Source organism: Sphaerodactylus townsendi, linkage group LG03 (assembly GCF_021028975.2).
Source record: "Sphaerodactylus townsendi isolate TG3544 linkage group LG03, MPM_Stown_v2.3, whole genome shotgun sequence".
In the NCBI taxonomy this organism is placed as follows: domain Eukaryota; kingdom Metazoa; phylum Chordata; class Lepidosauria; order Squamata; family Sphaerodactylidae; genus Sphaerodactylus; species Sphaerodactylus townsendi.
In genome coordinates, this window is record NC_059427.1 from 54,964,998 (window position 1) to 54,991,487 (window position 26,490).

Consider the following 26,490-nt stretch of genomic DNA (forward strand, 5'->3'; position numbering starts at 1 on the left):
AAAAAACTTGTTGAATATACATGGCTCCCTGTTGTTGAGGCAAAGCATCACAGATGTGTTTTGCCCTCATTGTTTTATTGGTTGGGTCCCAAAGAGACCCTTGTGTAACCCAAAAGAAATACCACACTCAAATTTTCTACTGATTTGTCAGTCTCACTCATTTCTGTAGGTTTTGTTTGTTTTCAGCTGTATTGCAATCTGTTTACTCTGCCCTAGGGACACAATGGAGACCTTTGGAAAAGGAGCCTGTTCTTTAGAGCCATGCTCCTTTGCTTGGATAGCCAGCCCCATAATGAGTTCCAATTCTTGCTGTGATAGTAGAATGTGATGGAACCAGAACTACCTTTTACTGTATAATGAGATGATTTTCATATTTGTCTAGAAATTTTGTGAGCATTCAGAGTTCTTTTATGAGTGATTTCCCCTCCCTCTTCTATTTTGAACTCAACAGGAAAGTTGTTTTAGACTTTGGGAACCTGGTAAGACCATTGAATTGGGAGAATTGAATTGTAAGCTTATACAGCTTTCTTCAAAATGCTGTTTTCTTACTTCTTGTTATTTCTCTTGCATAAAGAAACCCCTTTGCGTTTGGGACTCAGACTGCTAGATTTCAGACTAACTCTTCTCCTTTTGCTTTCACCAGCCGTTTGCATTTTCAAGATTCATATTTTTATTAACATGAAGTTTCATGATCTCCTAACCTGCAGTATTTTAATCATTGCCATTTTATTTATTTTTTACATTTCTAAAGGACGCACTAAAATTTACCAATTACAATATATTTTATTGCTGCACACTCGTGGAATTTCAGACAGTACTGAACATTTTTGTCTTGAATTATTTCCTCTGCTTTTCTTTCCAGAATCTTTTATTTATTTTCTTCTTTCAGTGGTGATTTTCATAAAGTGCTGGTGATATGTGTGGCATTGTGATGGCAGCAGAGCATGCAAGTAATTTCACAAAACACTCCCAGCAGAATGTTTTATTTCCCTGTCACCTGTTCTTTGCTTCTTGGAGTTGCATTTCCTTGTGGTGTATTCCTTTCACATTTCTCAAACAGAATAAGGTCAGCTTGGGTCAATGTTTCATTGGTAAACCTGTCCACAGTTATCCAGGGATACCATGGAGAAGCAGTGATGATGTTTTGGACAGTGGGCTTTGAATTACAGGAGGTGCTATCTTTCAAAGGTGATATAAAGACCACATGTGGTCACTTAAAATCCCGTGGTCATTTCCTTGGCAGTAAGAATGTTAATCCCAGTACTCTGGACTAATTCCAATTCCTGTAATTGCTGTACATTCTACCTTCTAAAATTCCCACCTCAGTATAAATTTGATACAGTTTAATTCTTCTCTTCCTGGCTTAAACATTTGTGGTACATCGGTATGTATGGCTAAACAGCTGGTGATTTTGCCCCAGAATTAGCTGTATTTCGATAGCACGGTGAGTAATATTTATCAGGTACTAATCATGTGGTGTTCAAGCCAAAGGCTATTTTGTGGTGTATATATGCTAAAGAAAATCTCACAGATTATTCTTTGTATTGGTTGCAGGGGGTGGGTGGAGAACAAAACCCAATACTTAAAATCAGTTTTATATATGAGGTTGCTGAAAATCGATATTTCTGTGTTACGTTCATTTATTGTCTGTTGCAGAATGAAGATGAATACGACATCTCCTTTCCTCATCTGTTCTAAATTGTTGAGGATATGAGTGAAGGGTGATAAGGCCCTTCTTCTTGGGCTCTTACCCTGATGAATAAGGGCTGACTTAGACCCAGGGAACAGGCTTCCATTCCATGAATATTCATCTCAAATGATATCTCGGTAGCAAAGCTGGCAGTGAGAATTTTATCAATAGTTAACATAAAATTTCCCTCATTTCCATTGTACAATTATCTGTAAAGTTTCTCCTTTCTCATTCCAAAACATAAGGTGCACATTTTTATTTAATTTTATTAGGTTTATATACTACCCCTTCCAATATAGGCACAGGGTGGTTTCCAACATTTTTATAAAACCATATAACAATTCAAATATAAATAAATGCAAATATAAATTAATTTAAGCTGACAAAAATTTAAAAATTAATTATCTCAGATGGTATTTGAAATGGATCACTGTGGACAGATTGGACCAGGACAGGTAGGGAGCCAGTTGCTTCATCTGACGGAGGTGAAAGAATGCCACATGAGTTGTGAGCATCACTTGAGCCACCAAGGAGCAGACTGAGGCTCTTGACTGATAATGCAACCTTCAGCTGCACACTATTTAGAGACATCTAGACCAATGGTTCTCAACCTGTGGGTCAGGATCCCTTTGGGGGTCTAACGACCCTTTCACAGGGATCACCTAAGACTCTAATGCATCAGTGTTCTCCATCTGTAAAATGGATAAATGTTAGGGGTTGGGGGTCACCACAAACACGAGGAACTGTATTAAAGGGTCACAGCATTAGGAAGGTTGAGAACCAATGATCTAGACTGTGGCCGGTCAGCACTGCTGCTATTATTAGATCTGACAGCATTTGACTTGATTGATTATAATATCATGACCATGGCCTTGTCGACATTGGAGCTCACAGAACAGCCTTATAGCGGCTGTGCTCATTCTTCCAGGGTTGAGGACTGAGGTTATCTATTGGCGAGAAATCCTCCACATACCATGCACTTATGTGCAGGATCCAACAAGCAGCGATTCTCTCACCAATATTGTTAAACATCTATAAGCTCTGTCTTGTTGGGTTGATTCAGAAGTTTGGACTGGAATATCATAAATATGCTGATGACACTCAGTTATATCTGTGGATGGAGACAACAACACATTGGCACGGCCCTCTGCCACTCCCAAATTACATCCCATCCCCATTTGGATTGGACCATTAATGTCTTTCTGAAGACCACCTGAGTAAACAAATGAGGATGACCACAGGAATGCAGTATCTGGCAGATACTGTGAGCCCTGGGAGAAGGCCCAATACTAATCCTTGACCAATTGTTGTGAAGCAGGTGTAATTGATGACTCACTCTTTTTCTCTGAGCAGTGTCACCACAGGTGGCTGGATTATGCTACCTGAAAGAAGTGGGTCTTTCTCATCCTTCTGTTGGTGAGCACAGCTGCCTGTGATCATGGCAAGGGCCTAACTTCTCCATTAGAATGAAGGTTGCTACCTCTGGTACTTGCTGCTCTTCACTTGCTGCCTGAATGATCTGCTACCATCAAGGGATTGTGTAGTAAGGAAGTGATCTGGAGCCATTCCGAATGACAGAATTGAGTAAATCTCTTTTGAAGCATACCTGGTAAGATCCATTAGCACAGGATCTGAGGCAGCTGTTTCTCTGACTCCAGCTTGGGGATACATAGCTGTAATTTGTTGAGCTACTGCACTTGTGTAACATTTCATAAGCTTAGAATGTAAAAGTGTTTAATTTGTTCCTTGTCCTAATATACTCTCCAACATTATACATGTCCTAAAATTTGAATGAATTACTTTGAAGAATGCATACATATATGTTGCTACCCACATTTTCTTTGGCATTCGCCATTTAGTGTGCCCTCTGGTTTTAATTTTTTTATTAGAACATAAAATAAGTTTTTCAACTGCATGTGATCATTCTACATCCTGCGTTGTACAAGAGTTTGTTTATGGAAAGTGTCAAGATGTTATTTAGTGTATTGTGGAATGGTCTTCATCATCATGATAGTTAAAGGCCCATTGGAATTTGATACCTACCAGTCTCCAGTAACATTAGAGCAGACAGGTGGTAGTGGGTTGAGAAAAATACAGATGTAGCCTGAAGCAGATGCCAGGGTCATGCAGCTGTTTCATGTGTTCTGGCAAGATGACTTACTGAAAATCAAATAATGATTTTATGCCAATATTTCTTTACCTGCACATAAAACCAGTTGTCCTTTTTTTTTAATAAAAACATGATAATTCAAAAGGCATTAAAATGTTCAGTTTCTCATGCAGAATTTATAAACTAGCTGTGGGGTAATCCATGTGAAATGGATTTGGGTTTCACTTTACCAGCCAATCAAAACTTCAAATGTTTTTACAGCACATCTTACAATTTTTGAAGCTGGATTTAAGTCTAAATTTAAAAAGATGTATATGGAACTGCTTGTTATTGGAATATTTACAGACTCACATCAAGTGGCATTCACGATGGATGCGTGTGTAAAACAGTAGCTGAAGCTGCTATGGGAGCCATAAGATAGGACTGTTGATCTGTTACGGTGATGCATTGTCATGATTAATTTTTTAAAAAAATCTTTCTTCATAATATTCCCTAAGATGCCTTGTCTATGGTGAGAAAGAGAAAAATCACTGATGAATATTCTCCCATGATCAGTCAGTCTATTGTAGAGCACAATGAATTTGTCCCAAGTTAATTTTTGCATAATGAATGTTGAGTAGGAAAAATAGATTCCCTGTATTTAAATGCAGCCAAGGAAAGGAAACTGTCACAATTGGTCTATAGGGATCCCAGAGACATAGCAAAGATCATGAATATCTGTAAAAGGCAAATTAGCGCATGCACTAACAGCCTGGTTCATTTTGGAGCCCTGCATGGAGGAGGGATTATATTTGTTTAGATGTCTGTGCCCTGTTTTGGAGAAGCCAAAGAGGTATTTTTTTTCTCTTTATGATAGATGTTAGTTTTATTGTCTCTATTTCTATGTCATTTACTGATCACATTAGGTCAGGTGGTCTCTTGTTATCTTCTACAAAGTTAACAAGAGAATCAGTGTCCTTACCTGATCTTTTAGCAGTAAGAAAATAGTAAAAACCCAAGTTGGGACTCCTATAGGGACAACAAGTTGGGGAGAGGGGATTGTATTCATTTTCAGATCTGCACAGAAGGCGTATCTCCACATTACATTATTCCATATGGTTATAAAGAGCAGTTGATATCATCCAGTTCAAAACCAATGATTGTCATTATCAGATTTGCCAAATGATATCATATTCCAGGGCTATACCAGGCTGAAATTTCTTTTTTTGGTTGCAGTGGACTTCCCAAATTGAAACACCCAGATTCATGCGACGGTAGCGATGGAACAGCTGCTCAATAATTTACTTATATTCTGGGGTAGAATCTTAACTTGCTGTGAGATTGGCCGTGCACACTGCTTTCCTTTTTAACATATGGAAAAATTAATGAGTGAACTGCATACATTGCATATATTATCTCTCTTGCCACCCGTTTGGAGAGTTCCATTTGCAGTGGCAGATCAGGGAGACAGAGGAACACCATATTCAAATAAATGTAAACAGCCCAATTTTATGTTAACTTTCTCTGTGCAACATGAGGAGGAAGGAACAAATCAGAGTCTAATCAAGTTTAGATTTTTTTTAATAAATGAAAGATACTATTGTTTGAAGCATTCCCAGTGATTGCTAGTTTTAAGGGTGACATTGGTTCATTTCTACACACATTAAGCATTCTCAAATATTGTTTGCTTTTATAATATGCTAATTGTGATATTATCACCCATACTTTCTTAGTGATTCATATGCTGATTTTAAAAGATTCTTCACTACCTGTGACATTTAAACATGTACAGAGTATTTATAATCCTTTCCCAATTCACCTTCAGAGTAATCCTTTGTAATAAACCACAATTATATCTATTTTACAAATGTGGAACTGAGTCTGATTTGGTTTGTAACGTATTTGCTGAGCTTACCTGAGGGCCAGTAATTAACACCATTTATGATTTCTGTTTGTCTTTCGTCAAGGTACAAATTATGACACATCTTCCCAATAATTCATCTTCCCCCAGGCTACCATGCTCTCTGCATTTGGTTGGGAGTAAATCTCATTAACCTCAGTTTGGCTTAACCTTAAGCATGTATTTGGAGGGTTTTAGCATTTTTCCCTGAAATGTTATTACAAGCGATAACATTTTATTCAAAAAAAGCACTGAGAATTTAAAATTACTTAAAACAGGATTTTCTGCTTACTTTATTATTTTTCAGATTGTCACTAGTTTTAAAATTACCAGTCTTCTGTGTTGTGAAAAGTGTTCTCCATTGTTTGGACATGCTTGTCATAATTGTCTCACCATATGATTATCCCATAAAGTCTCCTACCGGCACTGTCTGGAGGAGGAAAATTGGTGTACAGTGTTTAAAAGTGACTTTATGCTCATGTTCATCCTGGAGTCAGCAGTGCTTCTTTTGTGTTACGGTTTCATTCCATGGATACATTATAAACCCTGTAGATGTAGAATTCTGCATTCAGTCCAGTATGCTAGACTTCAGAGTTCATTGACTTGGGACTCAGGGAAAACATTTAGTTCTCAGTTTCACCCCAATTTGTTCTTCTCTTTAAAATTATAGACATGAACCCACCCTTTCAAACTGTCCTTATAATCCAGTACAGCAGCAAGGTGCTAATTGTTTTTTTTTTTTTGCATGTGTCAGTTCAGATACAACTAGTTTAGTTCCTAGCTGTTAACCAGGGTTTTGGGGTGGTTTTGTTGTTGTTGTTGTCTGTTCAGACAAAGCCACTTGTGCCCCATTGGCATCGCATTGGCATCTGATTAACTTGGTTTCTCCTCACTCCACCCCTGCTCAAACTGGCCAGAGTGGACAGTGAATCAGTCAGAGGAATTCCAGAACAAGCAGCACAACAGTTCATTTCTGCTGCAGGGTACTGTGCTGCTTCATAGATGTGGAGGTGGGCTGGAGCAGCGGAAATTGTGATGCCTTTGTATTTTAGCAGTCAGCATCATGTAGAGCAGCATATGTATGTGCCAATAAATCTTACCTTGACTGTCAATGTCATAGCAATTCCCCCACTTATTGTTGGATGGGGCTAATTGTGGATGGGGCTTATCCAATGCCTGATGATCCTTTTCAGACAACCTGAGCAGAGGATACAGAAGCAGTTCAACAAGTCCCTTTCCAGAGTCAGAAATGCAGTGGAGTGCACATTCAGAAAGCTAAAAGCCCACTAGACACAACTATTCTGAAAAATTCCCCTGGCAGAGTACAACTTGATGCCACTAATCACTGCATGGGTAGAGTTGCAATCTGATTAACTTGGTAGAACCCACTCCTTTTTGTGTACCACTGAAAGGTGTGGGGAAATCTTGGATGACAGGCATAAGGCTCAGGCAGAAACTGTGCATGATGTGCTGATACACTATGTTTGGTTTAAACCTAACACCTAACTTCTCTTCACTGATTTCCACTGCTACCCCTAGTTTGATTAAACAAGGGATTTCCAAAGGGGCACTGGAAACATCAAGGGGCGGAGGTGAGGAATTTGGGGGAAGGGGGTGGGGGGTGGCAGCTCAGGGATTCCTGGGCCAGCTGGCAGGAAAATGATCTTGTCCTTTCATCCTGGTAACTGGTGAGTTTTAAAGGAAAAGTAGCAGCACTCTTCTAGCTGTGTGGCCCTGGTAGGGAGGAGCCAGGGCAAAGAGCCCCATCACTGCTGCTTTGCAAGCCAAAAGGGTTTTTTTTTTGCAACAGCATTCTCCTTGCTGTATAGCCCTGGGTGGGGGGTGACCCAAGGCAAAGAGTCCCATAATTGCTGCTTTCCAAAGCAATGTCGTTAGTTTTTTTAAATGCAACTACACTCTCCTCGCTGTGTAAGAGTGAAGCTAAGGCAAAGAGTTAAGTCACTGCTGCTTTGCAGGTCAATTTTTTTAAAGAAAAAGCAGCAGCTCTCTTCTCACTATGTAGTCGGGGATGGGGGGAGAACCAAGGCAAAGATCCAGCAAAGGCCTCTTTGTTATTCCATTTCTGAGGCCCATTTACATGGTTTTCTCAGAAAGACCTTCCTGGTGGCTACCCTGCACTGTGGAACAAGGTCAAAATTTACTTTATTGCCTTCCAAGCATCATATTTAGTAGAGCGGGGTTTCAGTGCAGTCACCCAGCTTCTTTCCAAGCACAGAAACAGACTAAAAATGACTGAATGTAGGGATCTACAAGGCAGTCTTAGCACCTTGTAGTCAATGTTGAGAAGCTGATATCCCTGCATCAAGCACATCCATCCCATTAAAACTGAGAAGACATAATGAGTGAGATACAAACATACCCTTTCATGTTGCTAAAACAATTCAATAAATTGGTTTACTTTTACTGCATCCTGTTTTAGTTATGAAGTACATATGTATGTTTACAGTGTTGGGGTTGTTTTGAATTTGTAGTAGACCTAATATTTATTTATTTTATTTATTTATTGTTGCATTTTTATACCGCCCTCCCCCGGCAGATGGCTGCTCCACAAACAGACAATAAAACAAGATAAAAAATAAATTAAGACTTAAAATGCAGCGTTCCATATCAAACCTAGCTTAGGTTGCTAGGTCCAGGTTGGGTTTTAAAATAGATGGCATCCGACTATTAAAACCTTCTCTTAAGAGAGGGACAGTGGGTCTAGAGTGTTTCTCAGCATGTTTGTTTCGGGCACCCACATCAGCGGCTGGTCTCCCCAAAGGCCTGGTGGAAAAGCTCAGTCTTACAGGCCCTGCGGAACTCATTGAGGTCCCGCAGTGCCCGGACAGCTGGAGGGAGAGCATTACACCAGGCAGGGGCCAGGGCCGTGAAAGCCCTGGCCCTGGTGAAGGCCAGCCGCATCATAGAGGGGGCGGGGATCACCAGCAGATTGGCCTCCGCAGAACACAGAGACCGACGTGGGACATATGGGGCCAGACGGTCTCGTAGGTACAAGGGTCCCAAGCCGCGCAAGGCCTTAAAGGTTAAAACCAATACCTTGAAGACGATCCGGAATTCAACTGGGAGCCAGTGCAGGCGACGCAACACGGGCATGATGTGGTCTCTAAAGGCACCGCCCGTGAGCAGACGTGCTGCCGCATGCTGGACCAATTTTAATTTCCGGATCAGCCGCAAGGGGAGGCCCGCGTAGAGTGAGTTGCAATAGTCTAATCTGGAGGTGACCGTTGCATGGACCACTGTGGCCAGGTCCGCTTGGGAGAGGAAGAAGGTGTGTGTTCATATATGTGTGTGGGGGGGGGGGGCCCTAGAAATGTCGCCAGGGGGCCGAGCGGGTGGCAGCCCAAAAAAGTTTCGGAACCACTGGATTAAACCTTCTTCACTACTAACTGTTATTATAGTTCATAGAGTTGCATTTGGTTGGTTTTTGTGAGTGTGTGTGTGTGTTAGGGAAGTTATCATTGCCTTTTCTGTACAAAAATAAAAATGTCTTTTATATTTCACTGTAGTGTTTTCAGAATGTACTCCTTTTACACCCATATAGCAAACTCATTGGTAGCCCAAGCTGAGAGGAGTGGTGCCATGTCTGTGGTTGTTTTCGCATGATCAAAATATCCTGGGTTGAGCAAGAAAAATATCCATGTGCAGCCAAGAATTCCACATGGTTCCCGGTCCTAAAATGGGTTTGCCCTGTGATATTTCCCTCATCCCAGGGTATTCAAAAACTGCCAAATTGGAGGTTCTTTTTTTAAAAAACCAGGGTGAGCCTGCTAGAGCCTTCTACCATGAGAACACCAATCGGGAGCAGAACTGGTGTATTTTTCCTGCTCAGCTGCCTGATCTCCCTGTTCAGTCAAGCAGCTGCTCAAAAACCACAGGCAATCAGAATGCAGGACACCGGGCATGCTCAAATATGCTTCCAAAGTAAATACAGAAATCCCGGGCTCCAGCAAAACCAGTTGGAGTATTTCCTCCTGGTCTTCAATGGTGCCTGCTAGGTGGGCACATCCTATGGAGGAGGAGGAACAACCACCAGAACAGGAGCCACAGCCACCGCAGGAGAAGATGCAGGAGGGCCCCTCCTGCAGAACAGAAGGTATGTGTATGAGTCATTCATTTGGTATATGGGGCTGCTAAGGAAAACATCAGTGGCCATTTGCCAGCCTCCAATGTTTGATCTTATTGTTCTTGCTTGCAGGTGAGCAACCAGGAGCATAACATGTGGTAAGCATCCAGCTGTAGAAAGTTTGTGTTCGGGAGGTTTCTGGCTCAAACCATGCTGAACCCTGGTGGAAGAATGAGATGGTAAGTGATGTGAAAGAGCCCTCCCTATTAACTTGAAGAGCCACCACCACCCAAGGCATCCTCATGAGTGCATGACAGATTCCAGTGCATTTGTTTCACTTTTGGGGGGCAGGAGGCGGGGGGTTGAAGTGCCTCCATGTGGATGGAGAACTCTGAGTCCTTCAGGAAGGTTCTGGACTTCCTCCAGTCAATGAGGGACCACATGATGTCCACCTGTAAGTCAAGCATGCATTTCTGTTGACAGAGGACACTAAAAGTGCAGGCTCATACTGTCCAGCACCAAACAATTACCTATTATATCTTTCCTCTACAGTTGTTGCCCTCAATGCCAGGGTATCAGTCGTGGGAAGGCATCTGTAAGTAATCCCTCACAGAGAGGAAGAAGATGGGGAGCGGGTAACATTGAGCATTGTGTAAATAGCTATTGCAGTCATCTTTCAAAGTGTGTGTGTGTGTATATATATATATATATCTCCTGGTAATATTGTTGTTGTTTATTAAATCATTTTGTACTTAACAGTATTCGTATGTCATTTATATTAGACAATGGAGGGTGTATTCCAACTCTGCAAACAGCTCCCTTACCTTTGCAGTGAATTCCTATGAAGACTTCCGGCAGTCAAAGTGTCCTTATATCAATAGACTGAGTGTTGCATCCCTGTAAAACTGCACAGCGCCACACGTCATCACCACTATATGCTATTGCCAGTGAAACTTATTCCAATGTAAAAAAACCCCTACCTCCTTTGCTCTAACATGTAGGATTTGTAAAACCTTTGAGAAAACATAACCTTTGCATTGTGAAATATATTTTGTAGTAAAAGTACACTGATAAAATGAAGTAGGAATAGAACAGTCAGTGGAGCTCAAACATTTTGAAAACATGCAGGTAGATTAAACAGCAATTAGAAACAATGATTAAATTAAGGTGATCATCTCTCCCTGGGTCACCCTGCCTTTTTAAACCACTGTTTCCCAGTTCCAACGTTACCTGGTGGTGAAGGAGGATTATTGTCCTGCTGATTAGCATGAGCACCTGTTCAGCAACTGGATGCTGGGGAGAGTTCAATATCTCCCTCTCTAAGAGTTCAGTGGGCAGTCACATTTTTCCATGACTTCATTGTGGTGGCTTAGAGCTTGTTGCAGCATCTCCCCATCCTCCTGTCCACACTGCAAATTTTGCCTGTCTACCTCCATATGATCGGCATGGAGCCTTTCAGCCTGAGTCATTATGTTTTCTGCCACATCCTTAAACCCCCCCATAAAGGCCATGCATCCTTTTACACCAGGCTTGTGTGAGCAGCCCAAGGTCTTCCATGTAGCAGACGGTACTTCATAAGAGATGTTGCTGTGATTGGAAGGTCCAGGTTCTTCTTCAGGAATGTTTGACACTCATTAGAAATAAGAAATAACATCACAGTGAAGAATCCTGTGTGTAAAGTCTCCCTGGGAAACATTTCACTGACATGACACAGTTTTAAAGGTACCAAGAATGCTGCAAGGCCTCACATACCCTTCCAAGGGAAGGAAATTGAGAATAGGAAGTTTGCATTGTTCTTTTTAAAAAGTTTGTAGTTGAACTAAGATGTAAGATTTTAAATTGTTTTGTGTGTGATGCTGATGCAGAGCAACCCTGTCACTTTTGTCTTTGTGTGTGTGTGTTTGTGTGCATGTCCCTATATGTAGATTGATTAACGTACTACACTAGAAATTAAATTTGTGTGATGAAATCAAGACAATACATATATTGTCAAAGGCTTTCACGGCCGGAATCACCGGGGTGTTGTGTGGTTTCCGGGCTATATGGCCGTGTTCTAGTAGCATTCTCTCCTGATGTTTCGCCTGCATCTGTGGCTGGCATCTTCTGAGGATCTGATGGTAGTGAAGCAAGTGGAGTATGGCCAGGATGGGAGAAAGAACCATTTGTCTGTTAACAAGTGTAAAGGGTGCAATTAGCAAGCTTGATTTGCATGTGTGGGGTGGGATCCACCCAGGTAGCATGTGAGTAACCATGAAGATAGCATAATCAATTAGTGAGGGCATCTACATAATAGTAGCCTGGCCTTTTGATCCCTTTGATTGCTTGCTGCCTAGAGTGGTGGGTGGTGTTCTGGGTGGTGTTCACTAGCCCTTTGACTGCTTACTGCCTGGAGGTATCCTTTTTCTGGGTAGTGTTCATTAGTCACTGTCTTGATTCTAGTGTTTTCCAGTACTGGTAGCCAAATGTTGTTTATTTTCATGGTTTCTTCCTTCTGTTGAAATTGTCCATGTGCTGGTGGATTACAATGGCTTCTCTGTGTAGTCTGACACAGTGGTTGTCAGAGTGGTCCAGAATTTCTGTGTTTTCAAATAATATTATGTGCCCAGCTTTGTTTATCACGTTTTCTGCTATTGCTGATTTTTCCTGCTGAATTAGTCTGCAGAGCCTTTCATGTTCTTTGATTTGTGTCTGAGCGCTGTGTTTGGTGGACCCTATATAGACTTGTCCACAGCTTCACAGTATGCAGTAGACTCCTGCAGAAGTTAGAAGATTGCAGCACCTGCAGGATTCTCCCCTTCTCCCAAATTGCAAGAGTATCAAGAGTCCCACACTCCTTCCAAGCTACCCCTATACCACTCATCTTGGTAGATGACTCTTGGCAGATACCACTTATCTTGGTAGTTGACACACCACGCAAATCAAGGTATCCACACAGCACACTTGCTGAAACCTTCCACCCACAAAGAGAAAAAAATTCCTCTCTGGAGTATATACCTGAGATTCTTTTGGCAACAAGTCACTCCATTGATCATTCATGCGGGTCTTGGATGGGTGAACACTATGGTATCTCAATACAGAAACCTTTGTCTAGCAATCAGTGTGTGACCAATCACTGCCGTGCCAATTCTCCACCACCCCAATGAGTTGCTTTTCTTCTCCTGTTTTCATCTGAAAACAGTGGCGGAGGTGCTGCTATAATGCTATAGTGCTGTAGTAATTGAAACATTTTAAAATGTTGTATGTGTTTCTTTAAATTGAGAGGTATTTTGTAGAAGGAAGGGGGTGAAAGGAGAGCAAGATGATTGGTTGATAATGGAGTGTGACTGAGATTCGGTGCTGAACTGAGAGAGATTCAGATAGTATGTATAAAACTTGAACAGCAGTCTGTGCTGGAGACTGAAAGGAGGTCTGAACTAAAGTGAATCAGAGTATGTACAGAACTTGAGAGAAAGAAAATATAATTTGCTGAACAGAGAGAGATAGAGTATTCTGTACTGGAGACAGAAAGAGAGAGTCAGACTGTGCTGTACTGGAACAGAGCCTGTCTGTGCTAAATCTGTAGTGTTGAATGAAGTGTAGAATTGCCAAAGAAACCAGGAGAAACCTTGAGAGACTAGAAAAGAAGTCATTTCCTAATATTGTCTCAGTGATGTAAAGGAGTGAGAGAGTAGATTGATGTAAAGTAAAAGTCACCTCAGCAGAAGTTGTTGCCACAATTTGTTTTATTTATTGTAAATTATTGCTTGAAATGTTTAAACCAAAGGACCTGTATAAATAAGATTTTATTAAAAGTAGCCTGGAATCCCACACTGGTAATCCCAAACATAGCCCTTTGAAACCATTTTAAAGCTTGGACACACTACTTCAGAAGAAAGTATAAAGGGGTTTGGAATTAAATTCCTGGTGGCAGCAGAATATATATATGGAGAGAAAGATAGACATTATGTTGAACCTATTGTATTTATTTGAAAATAAATACAAATGGGCATCACAGTGATCACCTTTGTAAAAGCTGTAAAAAAAAGGCAAGAAGAAATAGTGGTGCTGTTTGAACTGAGAAGAGGACTTTAGAGACTTCTCATAGAGGGATTGAAATTAGCTGCTTGAACACCCACTTCTGTATTGCTTTACTCGGAAATAAGCGAACAATGGATGACATCTGGTTTAGAATGGAAATCTGAAATTTTATTTATTTATTTATTGTTTAGATTTGTATACCGCCCTATCCCCAAGGGGCTCTGGGCAGTGCACAACAAAGTCAATGCATATACAGTTTATAGCAAGAGATCACAATAAATGACCACATAAACAATTATTACTTGACTTACCATGTGAGGAGAAGGAACTGGCACAATTGAGTATAGGAAACAGGAGGAAGTGGAAGAAAAAGAGCTTGCAAGTAATGCAAATAGAAATAAGAAGAGAAAGCCCATATGGTAACTAAATGAAAACACATTTAAAAAATAGGGCATTGAAGAAAAGCTTATATGAAGCAAGACAAATGTTGGAAAGATGAATTTCCAGTACATGTAGCATCAAGAGAGTCATGTTGGAAATAAGAGACAGATGAAGGTGTCGTTTAGGAGCTTGCAGAGTGGTTGGGTTCCAGAAACTTTTGCCCTCATCATGTTCACAGTGATATCAAAACTTGCAGTTAGGAATGAGGCGAGCTTTAACATATACCTATTGCTGCCCAATTCAAAGTTATCTCAACCCATATTGTTTGAGGAGAAAGCATTCTGAATCTAAGCAATGGAATCTGATTCATTGCTAGCTATAGCTGGATAAACAGTTCAAGGATTCCAGTTTCAAAAATGGGAATTAGGAGCCCAACAATGAGACAGTGGAAAAAGACTGGGGAGCTCAAGACTGGGGAGCTCAAGAAGAGAATAAAACCACTCGCTGAACAACAGTTACAGGTAAGTGCTACACTGTTTTTTCTAAGCTGTAGGGTCATATACATTGTTACTCAGACCAAGTTCCGGCTTGCTTTGGAAGCTTTTGCCGCAGAAAAAAACAGTTGTCTGAGTTAAAAATACTGTGAGGTAAAACAGATCTAGACTGTTAAGAACACAATTATTGCTAATAAAGGCTGTATGTCCTGGGGGCTCAAACTGGAAAGCAATCTAGGAGACATTGCTTGCAAAAGGAGCAAAGAAGTTCCCCAAGAGAAACTAGTAAGGAAGAGACAGAGTTCAGAAATGAGATAAGAGATTCTTGATGAGAGACTAATAGACTGGTGAAGAAGAAATTACAGTAATCAAGTCAGGAAAAGATGAGAGCTGGAATTAGACTCAGGGTAAAATCAATAAAGAAAATGGTCTATTTCCTGTCTATTTGTGTGAGTTGTTTTGAGAGTCAGTTTTCTGAAAAGCAACATATAATTATAATAAACAACAATCATAAATATTTGACTTGATGAGAATGGGAATAAACTAAGTGTTCTGCTATAGTAACTCATAAAATGGGGTTGTATATGGAGTAAAAACACTGCAATTTGAGAAAATAGTGACTTCTACCTGTAACAAAATACTAACAGAATTTTTTATGTTATTAATGTTCCATGTTTCCTTTAACGTGACCTGACTAGCCCAAGCTCATCAAATCTCAGAGGTTAAGCAGGGCTGGCCCTGATCAGTATTTGGATGGGAGACCACCAAGAAACACCAGGGTCTCTATGCAGAGGCAGGCAATGGTAAACCACCTCTGAACATCTCAGGCCTTGAAAATCCTACGAGGCTGTTGTTAAGTTGGCTGCTATTTGATGTCAAAAAAATAAAGATCCTTTAAAGTTATATGTCCACATATGCTATAAGCAATGGGAATTTTCATGTGCATGAATGTCAGTGTGATGATCACAGAAATACGTATGAAAGTGTTATTTCCTTTGACATTACCTCAGCTCCAATCACCCTAAGTTTAGTGTTTCAGCTCAACAGCTTTGGTGATGAAAGAAAAAAGGGAAGAAAATTGATAAGAGAAATGCGAAGAAACGGTATTATGAAAGGAAGAAGCAGACACATTGTTAATCCTTGTAGATAATTGTTTTCTCTCTACTATGATAGAAATTTAACTTATGATGAGTTTAGATTCAGTAACTCTTGGTATACCGTGGGTTAGACTCTCCATTTCATAAAATAGTTCAGTTGGATCATAGTGACTCTAACAGCTTGTGCAGAACTTTATTTGTCTATATATGGTGAGTTTGTATAGCTGAGAGTCATTTTCAGGCAGGAAGGCACACTAACGTCATTAGATACAGTTCATTTGGTGCAGAAGGAAAGTGTGGATAACCAGAACCATGCTGTGCATTTTGAACTTTTGCCTACTGGCTATCTTAATTAAGGTAAAGAAAGCATGTATTTATGCTGTGTTCATGTATATTGAACTTCAGTAATGTATTAAAATCTGAATTTAGGCATTAAGGCTTATAATTCCTTAATGATTTTGATTAAAATTACCTTATTATTCCTTAATGATTTTAATGAAAAAGTGGTGACTTCACTATTTACAAGATGGCGATTACTTGTTGATACAATGTTTCTTTCTAACAAGACTCCCACACATCAAGGATTGGGAAGAATAGCTTCCAGATAAGCTAGTGGTTTTTCCAAATCTGCTGGCATCCCCCTTTCTACATATTAAAGTCTGTTTTTTGAGAGGTTCGGCTGATAAAAGTGGCATAATATTTTGGCATGATTTTTTTCCCTTGGGAACTATATGAATGGTTAGCCCTTTTTAATACATTCATCTTTCACAGACTTATCTTTCTGATGACGTTTTGTATATTCTTTTTAGACCTAGTTTGCTTTCTGCAGTGTAATCAGAGGCTGATGAGACAGGAATGAGGCATTGTTTTTTAAAGTTGCTGACTCTGGTGTATATTTCTCCATTGATGACTTGTGTGTAACTCTATGCAATACCAATGCAATATAGTATGTAGACCAACTCTATGCAATACCAATGCAATATAGTATGCAGACTAAATCTATGCAATACCAATGCACTGCAAAGCACTCAACACATTCTATGCTTCACACCACAGATCCTGTAACGTGCTGGAGATACTTTTGCTGCTTTGGTTCAGTTGCCTCATGTGAACTGACTGTGCAGCCTAATAACACACCTTTGCATCTGCACATTACAGAAGAAGGTTGATAATAGTGGCCTTCCAGTAAAGCTTGTGTGCATTTACTGACCATATTAAGGAGCTCCTGATAAGCTTCTATTGAATGTCATAGTTTGTTACCACATCAGTAAAGAGTTCTATTCCCTCTGTAAAGCAAACCTTATTTGTATTGTCGGCTACTTTCACGGAAGAAGGGTGTTGTAGTATGTTGCCATGTTGTGGCTGGCATCTTCAGATCCTCTGAAGATGCCAGCCACAGACGCAGGCAAAACGTCAGGAGAGAATGCTGCTAGAACACGGCCATACAGCCCGGAAACCACACAGCACCCAAACCTTATTTACCTCTTAGTCTCACATCCATGGCATAATATTTATCTTAGTAACTATCTTAAATTGCTAAAGGAAGACAGTTCTCTTGGATCAAATATCACTGTTTATATTGAAAACATTGTGGCACAGTAAAGCAAAAAAAAAAAGAAGAAGTGGTGCGCTGCGGGGCAAGTTTCTTGTTCATGTATGCTCCAGGATGTCATTTGGAAAAGGGAATCAGTTCTTTGTCTTGGCATGCTAAGTGATGTCATGAAAGTTTGTTCAATAACCTGGTCTAATCTTGATCAAATTGTTCCTGGACCAGTCAAGTGTAAGCCAAAATCCTAAATATCCATCCAGACGTGTTTGATTTTTTCCCCCTGTCATTCATATTTATGAAAGAAACATTGTGAATTATTGGAGACTCTCCGTAAGATTTACTTTGAAGGTGATTCCAAAGGAATTCACATCAGTAATAGAAAAGAATGCCAATCCCCTTCATTTGTGAATGTGCAGGTATGATCCTGAAGGTCTTATGCATATAACAAGAAATTGGAGAAATTGGATATTTGAGAATGGAAATTGGTGGTCTTCCAAGCAATATGAGATCTGAAAGTGCTAAATCCTTTAATAAATAAACCTGATTCAGACTGGAATGTCTTGGCTTGATCTTAGAGGTGATACTATGTGGGCCTTCTAACCGTTAACTGGCCTTAAAGATAATTATCTGTGCATTCCAGTCCTGATTCTGCCATCAGTAGTGCCTGATGTCTAAATGAAATAAATGTTATTTCCAGTGAAAGTGTATTATATTTAGATTAGCCTCACTCCCAAGGATTTTATATAAACTTTGCTCCTTACTGAAACTGCATGATAGGAAAAAAAACCCTTTCGATTTACTGTGAAGCCTGCTGGTCTCAGCTGTTTATGTAAGTATTGTTGTTATACGCTGTCATATTAAGGTGATCCTTTGCATCACAAAACGAATTCAGGCTCAGTTTGCACAATCTGCTTTAAAAAACCCTAGTTATCATTGTTGTTCAGTAGAAAAGAAGTTTGTTTAACTCTCTCAAATTTTGATTGCAGTCCAAATACAGACAAAATATTTTTGTTTGTACCAGAATAGAACACTTTTTGAACTAACTAGGCAAACTGAAAAGGCCCTGTGATTGAATATCTGTAACCTATTCACTGGGCGAAGGCAGATCTAACTATTTCATTTGAAGTTTATTAGCAGCAGAATGCCCTTATCCCATCCCATTAGCAATGTCAGGTTGACAATATAACCATGCTCTCTCTTTGCCATCGACCTTACATCACCCCATATGTCCCTGCACGGCCTCTCCGGTCGGGGAGGCCAATTTATTGGTGGTCCCTGGCCCTTCAGTGGTGCGGCTGGCCTCCACACGGGCCAGGGCCTTTACAGCCCTGGCCCCGGCCTGGTGGAACGCTCTTCCTCCAGCTGTCCGGGCCCTGCGGGACCTTGGGGAGTTCCGCAGGGCCTGTAAGACGGAGCTGTTCCGCCGGGCCTTTGGAGAAACCAGCCGCTAATAGTGCCCCCCCTCCTTCCTGTGGCCCTGACATCTAGGCCACATACCATCTAACGAGACTCGCCATGCCTCCCTTCCCAGGGGAGAGGGAATTTTAAATCTGGAATATTGGGCGGCCCCGGAGAAACGAGACTATCCATTGAAGGACAATGCCCCGCACTCCGGAGGCGGCCAGGCGGTGGGTCAAAAGGTCATGGTCGACCACGTCAAATGCTGCGGTGAGGTCTAACAACACCAGCAGCGCCGATCCGCCTCGGTCAAGCTGAATACGGAGTGTATCTGTGAAGGCGACGAGAACAGTCTCTGTCCCATGCCCAGCACGGAAGCCGGACTGGAAGGGGTCAAAAGCCGATGTGTCATCCAGAAAACCTTGAAGCTGCTCCAACACCACTCTCTCAATTACCTTCCCCAGAAACGAAAGATTCGAGACGGGGCGGTAATTGGCCAGATCCCTCGGATCTAATGATGGTCTTTTTAAGAGTGGGCGGACCACTGCCTCCTTCAACCCATCCGGGAAGACTCCTTGCTCAAGGGAGCCATTGATTATACTCAACAGATGGGGTCTTAGCTCCGCCTGGCAGGTTTTCACAAGCCAGGACGGGCACGGATCCAGAGGACAGGTAGTAGGTCTAACAGCAGCTAAGGTTCTGTCAATAGCGGCTTCAGAGAGCAGGTAAAACTGGGCCAGACAAGGGCCTGAAGATGGCAAGGGAGTCTCCAGTTCACTAATTGTAGCCAACGTGGATGGAAGGTCATGGCGGAGCGACGCGATCTTATCTGCAAAAAAGCTCATAAAAGCCTCACAGCTGATGCTCAATTGGGGATTTGAAGATCTCTCCGGTCAATGACTGAATTATGCGAAATAATTGTGCTGGGCGAGAGCTAGCGGACGCGAGAGAGGAGGAGAAGAAGACCCTCTTCGCCTCCGTCGCCATCTCATAGGCTTTCATAAGCGTCCTATAAGATGTTCACACAGCTTCGTCACGAGATTTCCTCCATACTCGCTCTAGACGTCTAAGCCTCCGTTTCATATGACGCAGTTCCTCGGTATACCAAGGGGCACGTCGGGAATGGGGGCGTAGAGGACCCCGGGGAGCAACAACTTCGATGGCATCGGAGAGACGGGAGTTCCAATCCTCCACCTGCTCATTGAGTGTGCCGGCAGGTTCAGGATTCCAAAGAGCATTCAGGAAACCAAGTGGATCCATGAGTCTCCGCGGGCGGGCATAAATAAGCCCATCGCCTAGACGGGGGTGGTGTGGCAGGTCCACCCGGACCTTCAGGGCATAGTGGTCGGACCATGGCACTCTATCTGTAGAGGATACGACCAGGTGTATCCCCGACCCGAAGACCAAATCCAGCATGTGCCCGGCCTCATGAGTGGGGCCAGAATTTATTAAGGAGAGGCCCAGCGTCGCCATGGATGACACTTGGTCCGCGGCCGCCGTGCATGAGGCGACGTCGGCATGGACGTTGAAGTCACCCAAGACAATAAGTCTGGGGAACCGCAACGCCCAGTCCGACACCACCTCCAGCAGCCGCGGCAGGCTGTCTCCCGGTGCGCTAGGCGACCGGTACACCAGGAGGACAGCCAACCCCTCCGGGGCTAACCACTCTAGGCCGACACATTCTATGCCGGTGACCTCCAGGACAGGGACAGCCCTAAAGGGAATAGAATCACCCTAAAGGGAATATAATATAATATATAGATGTATGTATATAATATGTTTCCTACTACAGATCTTGTTGGTCTTGCTGCTTTATAATATCATTTTGGAATTAAGAAGTTCTGATTGGCACTCTTTGCAGACATTTAAGGACATTGAAGATTATTTATTTAGCAACTGGGTGGCCAGAAATTTCTAGATATAATGGTTAGTAGGTGCAAAGCAGAACAATATTTTGTCATAGCATCGACAGGAAATGTTCATGTTGTTTAAGTAATTAATGTGAACAATAATTATGCAATCATTTATAAAATATTTTAATCTACTCTGAAATTCAACTGGTAGCCTGCCCTATGGTCAGCAACAATTTTTAATGCAATTTGGAGCGCAATTAGTGTTGCTCTTAGGTGAGTGATGCATTCCACAAACACCTCTTTCCAGAACAGTGTTCTCTCCTTAGCATTTTTTAAAATGTCCATCAGAAAAGAATGGAAAATAATTTGCAAAAAGTTTATTTCTTTTCTTCATTTATACCAATGGGGACCTAAAGTGGCTAACAACGTGCTTTCTTTCTCTGTTTTGTCCTCACAACAACCCTGTGAGATAGGTTAGGCAGAAAGTCATCTGTTAAGCTTCCATGGCAGAGTGGGGATTTGAATCTGGGTCGCCCAGATCATGATCTGACACTAACCACTACTCCATACAGACTCCCAGTGATTGTTAGTGGGGGAAGAGGGAACAAATCTCCATTGCTGGACCAACTAGGTTGATGCTTCTTTGCCTTGAACTAGTCATGTATCATTGACTAGTTGTAGCAGAATGTAGCTAGGGATGTATGCTCAGGTGTACACCTTGAAGGCACATTTTTCTGAAAGTAATAAAGTGTCGATGGACATCAGGGTCCAGCTGCATATTCACATCCACATTCTGATCCAAGTAATCATAGATGTGTTGAGAGCTGCGTTGGGGCAAAGGTCTTGCTATGCAAAACTGTCAGAGAATGAAACCATCACCACATACATTGCTGTGTCAGTAATTCCCTCTGTAGCAGAGGCATTGCATCTTCCAGCAAAAAGAGTAAGATTGATGGCAGGGCTTCATTTGCTTCTCAGATTGACAGACATATTTGTGTTTCATGCTGAGCCTCTCTCAAATTTCCAAATTTATTAGCCTCTCTCAAATTTCCAAGGTTCCTACGATTTCCCCAAGCCCAAGTTGCATTACTTTCCAAATTAAAGATGGCAAACAATTTCAGATATATTTTGTTGTTACTTTTCCCTCAGAAACAGAGCTATAAATGTTGGAAGTTTGCATAGGCATGTAAAAGCATGTCATCCTTATTCCTGGCACGTTTAAAAACTTATCCTGAATTGTGGTATGAATAATGCTGGTCTTGTTGCTGCAAAATCATAAAGTTTTTTTTTCTCAATGTGAGGTTCCTCCCTCATTGGGGTTGCTTCCCTTCCTTCCCTTGTAGCATCCCACCTTTTTTGAGCTCGCCAGGTCTTAGAATGGGGCTAAAGATTTTGGGCAAGGGATATAGCACCCAAGCCCTTCCCCTCTCCTCCTGAGGCCATGGTTCTTGACTCTTTACAAATCAGTCCCACCCTCACTTCCTGGACCACTGTGTATTCCTGGGTCTGGAGCACAACCTCTTTTAAATGCTCCTTCCTGCCTGCCCTGCCCTCTTCCCTGCCTTCACAGTCCTGTCCCTGTGGGTGCTCCTGCTAATCTGCCACCAGTCCATTGATGATATGGAGGGCTGTCATATGGCCAACGCCTGACCTGAACTCTCTCAACCAGGATGTTCAAGGATGCTATGTGGGCCTGGAGCCTGCTGCAGCACCAGGGATGACCTCATAACCAATTATGGAATGGCTGCCTGGGCTGGAGCATTCTAGTGTTCCCCTGCCATACTGCCTTCCCCCCATGCCTGAACTTACTCCAGGTAAGTGGGGGGGGCACACTGGAATTGGCTGTAATGAGGCTGGTGGTATGAAGAAGGGCAGAGGAGTTGCAGCTGGGTCTGAACACTTAAAAATACATCTTAGCTACAGATGAGATTTTGACAGCAGTTGAGTGGCAAATGATCATTAAGTAATTATGATCCATGTTAAATCATAGGAGGATGAAGTAGCAATTTTCTTAACACCTTAAGGAGCAGCAGTGGCGTAGGAGGTTAAGAGCTCGTGTATCTAATCTGGAGGAACCAGGTTTAATTCCCAGCTCTTCCACCTGAGCTGTTGAGGTTTATCTGGGGAATTCAGATTAGCCTGTACACTCCCACACAAGCCAGCTGGTGACCTTGGGCTAGTCACAGCTTCTCGGAGCTCTCTCAGCCCCACCTACCTCACAGGGTGTTTGTTGTGAGGGGGGAAGGGCAAGGAGATTGTAAGCCCCTTTGAGTCTCCTGCAGGAGAGAAAGGGGGATATAAATCCAAACTCCTCCTCCTCCTCCTCCTCCTCCTCTTCTTCTTCTTCAAATTGTAAAGAACTTATATTTCAGAATGATAGCTTGATCAACATGTGTGTTAAGTGCCATCATGTCACAACTGACTTATAGCAACCCAGCAAGGGGTTTTCAGGGCAAGTGATTAAGTAAAGGTGATTTGCCATTACTTTCCTCTTCAAAGTTTTCCTTGATGGTTTCCTTGATGAGCCAAGTACTGACCTTGCTTGGCTTCTAAGATCTGACAACATAGGGCTGTACTATACCATACCACATCCCACTGCTTTGATTAATACATGCCTAAAAATATTATTTCAGTGAACATTGTTGTTGGAGAGTTTGAATATTTCCCAGAGGCATCTCAATTTTGACTGTCATTGCGTTAACAGGTTTAAGGAATATTGTGGACTGGTAGAATGTTAATGCAGGAGGCAAATTTAAATTTACTTCATATGTATCGACACTTTTGCTCCTCAAGGTTTTAAGACCTGTTTCAAATATTTATCCTCATATGTTTTCAGAGCAAAGGCAAAGTATCCCAAACCATCCTCCACTTCCCTAACTTTTTGTATGCAGTTTGTCAACTGCTTCTTTCCTCCTTCATCATCTTAACCTGAATTAACTAAAAACAACACAAAAAAACTCTGCTTCCCAAGGTGATCCCAGCAAATAAAGAATTAGATGCACACATCAATTACTCCTTTTTTTAATTTATTGGCCTGGATTATCTGTGTCTGAGGTAATACTCTTTTTATTTAGTGATAGAAATGCTAAAGTTACTCAGCCAGTTGTAAAACGTATTTCAGTCTGTATGTCCCCTAAGCAACAGGCTTAAACGGTTTCACTGCTTATGATCTATGTATCAAGAACCTTCTAAGGGAGAAAGGAAAGAATACACACAGTGTTATAAACCTAACCAGATTTGGCTATGAAATTATGATATTAAGCAAAATCAGAGAGTGAGCAAGAACACTGATCTTACTGTGAAACGGACCATACCATTTTTGGAGTCAGTATTGGGCTAGGAACTGGGAAACCCCAGTTCAAATACCCACTCCGCCATGGAAGCTCACGCTCAGGCTAACCTACATCACAGATTTCTTGTGAGGTAAAAATGGGGAAAGGCAGCATGTTGTAAACCATCTTAGGTTCTCATTGGGCAGAAAAGTCGCGTGTAAATTAAGTAAGTTGATTAATAATTTCCTTTACATGCTAGAACCACAGCTGCCAACAATGACCAAAATAGTTCCAGAATTAATGGAACCACTACTTTCAAGCAAGTTCTATTCTAAACTAAGGGGAGATGTTTCTGCTTTTCCATTCCATTCCTGAACTGCCTTGCAATCTATAGGTCTATGATCCACTTAGGACTTCAGTAGATTTATCGTCTGGGATGGATGGAACAAATCCCCTTGATCCAGTATCTGGAAGAACAGATTCTTTCTGGACTGGAATCTTTCACATGCCTTGGCCAGAAATAGTGAAAATGTACCCGCAGTTGTGGTTCATACTTCAACAACTGAGAAAGGAAGCTATAAGAAGGGAAAGGAAGACTAGAAAACAGAGAAGGCAGAAGAAGCTATTGCAGCTAAGTGCATATTGGGGGTGGTATAGGGTATATATTTAAAGTCTGTAGGCACCAATATCATATTACTTTACATGTAATATTTCTAAATAAAAAAACACTTTTGCCAAAGTCATAATCTTAAAATTGTTTTATTTTGCTTGCAGCTATAATTTTATTTTAACTGACACCAGTTTGGTGCTCTATGTGCAGGAAATTCGGAACCCAGATCCATGTTGTTAGAAATTGTATCATAATTTTTTTCTAGCAGGGCAGAGTTAGTCAAGGTGGTGTTAGTCTGATTGTATGGATGCCTCGATAGAGAAGGCCAGACTCTTCTGCATCCTATCAAGTTGATATCCATGTTAAATTAGACGTTAGTCTTGAATACTTGTTCTGGCTGTTGCAGATCCTTTCTATGATACAAAGTGATAACTCTTTAGTCCTCTGCATATTTGTGTATGCTCTTTTCTTTATGAGTCTGTTGGCATTCTATTGTTTAGCAACAAGCTAGACAGCTTTGTATCAAAACTGCTCTAAGAAAAAAAATGGAGAAATTGAATTAATTTCAAACTGAATCTCCTGCACCAATATCATATTACTTTACATGTAATATTTCTAAATAAAAAAACACTTTTGCCAAAGTCATAATCTTAAAATGGTTTTATTTTGCTTGCAGCTATAATTTTATTTTAACTGACACCAAAGTATCACATATTTAATGGAAATATCACTTCAGCTGAATCTTTGGTTTTTATCAATCAGTACATTTTAATGTATAGCAGCCATATCAAGCAAAACACTGTCAATTTCCTGAACTTTAAATAGCCTTGTGACAAGCATCATGTCTCCTTTCTTCCTTACAAAGTCTAATAGGGTAAGCACTCTTTACTTTTATACTTCACTGTAATGGATTAAAGAAAATGGAGAAGTTTCTTTGTGCTAAGAGTACTTCCAGTTTGCCCTCTTTCCTTGCAGTTGACCTGGTAGATGAAATAGTAGATGTGTGTATGATTCTAGGCATGTCTTTTCCAAAGATCAACATTTGTACACACTTTAGTCATCTTTTATATGTAGTGCTATTGACATTAATTGGAGAGGCCAATCTGACAACGCTGTGCTTTAACATCAGCTAAAGAGTTGCTTTGCTCTACTTGCATGGCTTATCTAAAGGGATTCAGCTGACATTTTGAAAGTAAAACCCTAAAGACTACTTCTCCATTCCCCCTCCTCTGCTTTCAAAGTATCTCCTCTCTGGCGTACAAATGTGTTGGATAGGAAAGGTGAGCAAATGTCTGACCAGCAGGGTTTCTGCAATCTGGGTGAGGAGACCCAGAGATATACAGGAAAATTGTGTGTTTTTTTCATCATACAATCTTAAAACCACCCCAAAACTTATGGAAACTGAGAGGTTTACACATAAATTCCCTTCATGCTGTTAACAAATAATGGCAGCAGGGAACAGTGTACAGACATGAGCTATAGTGGTTACTTTCTTCCTTTTAGTATGGGTTCCAGGACATGTAGGTGTGTATCTTCAGGTATGTATCCTTTTAATTGATTTCTCCCCACATCTTACATAGGAGTGTTTGTGTTCCAAAAAGGACTGAGAGGAGGTATAAAACTGCTGCTTCCAGACAGATCCATTCAACCTGAGAAACTCATCCACAGTGTGAACATTCTGCTAATTACAGATTATGGTTCTTGTCTCCTGCCTGTTTGACTGTTTTCCTTGCCACTGCCCTGGGTTGCCTTGCTTTGCTGATTTCTGACTTCTGGCCCTAACTTCATTTACATTACACCCACAGACTCATTGCTTATCTCTGACTACCTGATCTGTCTGGTGATTTTGGAATCTCTTACATAGCCTTATCTACCACCAACTGCTGTTCCTGACCATACCATAGACAACAGCGGTGATCGCACTGAGGCCACGTTTATCAGTCCCTGATAAATTTTCCATTCTTTGAGGTTACATTCTATCAGGGTTCAGTCTAGGAATCTGTTTGCAGTTTTTAAAATAGGACAGGATTTGCTTTGTAGGAATTGTAACTTCCTG

At 41.3% G+C, this 26,490-nt stretch overlaps 1 protein-coding gene across 10 annotated transcripts in view; it reads left to right on the forward strand.

Annotated features, from left to right (window-relative positions):
* Positions 1–26,490, forward strand: part of ERC2 (ELKS/RAB6-interacting/CAST family member 2) — a 660,221-nt gene that overhangs the window by 328,603 nt on the left and 305,128 nt on the right. The gene's annotated exons all lie outside the window — the stretch shown is intronic.